The following is a 2500-nucleotide window of genomic DNA, read 5'->3' on the forward strand; positions in this document are numbered from 1 at the left end:
TTTAGCACAAATTGTGACGATTTTTTATAATTCTTGACAAAATTAGAATATAGTAAAAGTTTTTTTTTTTTTTTTTTCGTTTTGGGTGGGCCTGTTGAAAAGTGGGGCCGTGCCTGAGCTACAGGACATCATCTTTCAAAACATAACCTGCGCGAAAGAGAAAAAAAAAAATGAATGCGTCATTGTACCCAGCACTTCTGAAAATGCACTTCCGAATGCGTCTCTGTCCCCAGCACATTTCAAACCAAACTGACGCCCATGCACAGCATTTCAACACATTAATAATAATGGGGATAAGCGATATTGATTTCAGATTAAACGGTTTTATAATCGCACCTGTTTGTATCTTATAATCCAACAGTGAACAAAACAATAGTCACAAAATGGCCGCCGCTGCGTTTGTGTGAAACAAGAGAGAGCGAGTCCACAATACTGGATGGCATAATTAAATAACTATACAAAATATTGATTCGACTGAGTTTTAATATTTTATTAGCTCACCAAACGCAAAACTTCCACGAAGAAACGTTCCTAGCGAGTGTATAGCGCTGCTGACGTCAGTGACCCGGATGAGCCTGTGCTTCTGTTCGCAGAGGCTGTTATCTGGGAATAACTTACAGCTGGATGTGTGATTGACCAATCAGAATCAAGTATTCCACAGAGCCGTGTAATAAAGTGTCATATAAATGCTAACAACATGTTAAATCATCCTAACAACATGTTAGAAATGAGTTACCATGCTAAAAACATGCTTATGACGTAGAAATAGCGATATGATGTGTGGAACGAGCTAACGAGTAAACACTACATTCAGATTCATCAATCAGAATTAATTCAGTCCGATTGAAACACAAGTTGTGCATGTAAACGTATCTGGTGTAAATCTGTCAATCTGAGCCATCGCTCCGGCTGTAAAACACTGTTTCTTCTAGCGCTGCCCTCGACTAAACACTTTTCTAGTCGACTAGTAGTCGTTCATTTAAGGAATTAGTCGACTAATCGCGCGTTTATATTAATAAGCCATAAATCATAATAACGAGCATATATTTATTAGCGTACATAGCCTGATCAGCGCTCACATGCACACATAAAGCTCAACACAGCGTTCCGGCAAACGCAATGATTACGAGTGTGTCGTGGAAAAAACTGAAGGATACCGTCTAAACATTTTAATAACTTACTGGTAATATTTTCGGTGTTTTCGGCTGCAGAGATGCTGACTCGTCATCTCCGCCTATGTGCTCGTTTCATCCAGATTACATAATCTGAGAATATTTATTTTCCATTTGAATTGGTGGAATATTTAAAAGTAGACATTACAAGCTTTCTATAGATATATTTCTTATGTCTGTGAGGCATCGGTTCGGATCGTGACGTGACTGAGACCAAGGCGTCAGAAAGCGCATCCTGCTTGTTTTCTTTATTTTACAAAAGTGCAACGTTGTGTTGTTATTGTGAGTTTAAAGAAATAAAACTAGACCCTTTACAGTTTGCATTAGTCTTATCTATATGACCAAAAATGACGTAGTATTATAAACGCAGTGATGCACTGTGATAATGCAGTAAGATTGCTCTCCACACAAACACTTATGCGCACATTCATCCAGGTTAAACACTAGACTTGTGAAGTGCAGATACTCATGTTTCAAATGATAAGCCATATTTGAGGTCGATGAACGATAGGCGAATGTTTGGATTTCGTTCCGTTAACGATCTGTCCGTCACGGCCTGCGTGATTTCGCCATTTTCTGTGGAAGTTTTTTTTCTGCGACTAACCGACTAATAAATTGTTGATGGAATAAACCTCTTCTAGTCGACTAACGGTTGATCGACTGGGGCAGCCCTAGTCTCTACACATCTTCCCACTCCACTCGAGAGCCAGAGTCCACTGGTCGAACTTTCAGATGTTGTTGTTGTAGTTTGGTCTCTAACTGAAACGAATACGCTGCTTGTGTAGAGACCTTTTCAACGATATATGACACAAGTCTACAAGTCACAGCGAAACGGCTCATGACTCGTTTGAAAAACAATTCATTTCATTGACTCTTACTTTTGAAAGACAGTAACTGTATATACGGTGCACTTTCAGATTTAAAACTTTGCAGGATGTTTTCATTCACTTAGATCTGTGTTACACACTACATGAAAGGTCATTTTCAAAAATCCATAATACATGTACTTACTATAGGGTTAGTTAGGGTTAATAACCCTTATACAAAAATAAATAAATACATGTCACTCACAGATATTGAGTAATAATTTAATTAATTAATTTAATTGAATACAGTTATTTAAATTAAAATATTGGTTAATTATTCAAATTAAATTAAACTGATCTCTATTTATTGTTATTTTCTGGTATTTTATGCATTATTTATTATCATAATTTCAACCCTTTGCCATGCATTTTGTTCCTTTCGCTTGTGTTAGATTTGCAGTCGTTTGCATTATTTCATTTGATCTGAATCTCTGTCATTTTGCAGTTACTGGTTCATACAGT

At 37.0% G+C, this 2500-nt stretch overlaps 1 protein-coding gene across 1 annotated transcript in view; it reads left to right on the top strand.

The window, feature by feature from the left end:
* The window catches only part of LOC311071664 (ryanodine receptor 3-like), a 162588-nt gene that overhangs the window by 29635 nt on the left and 130453 nt on the right, over nt 1–2500 (top strand).

This window comes from Abramis brama (assembly GCF_963993115.1).
Source record: "Abramis brama genome assembly, chromosome: 21".
Classification (NCBI taxonomy): Eukaryota; Metazoa; Chordata; class Actinopteri; order Cypriniformes; family Leuciscidae; genus Abramis; species Abramis brama.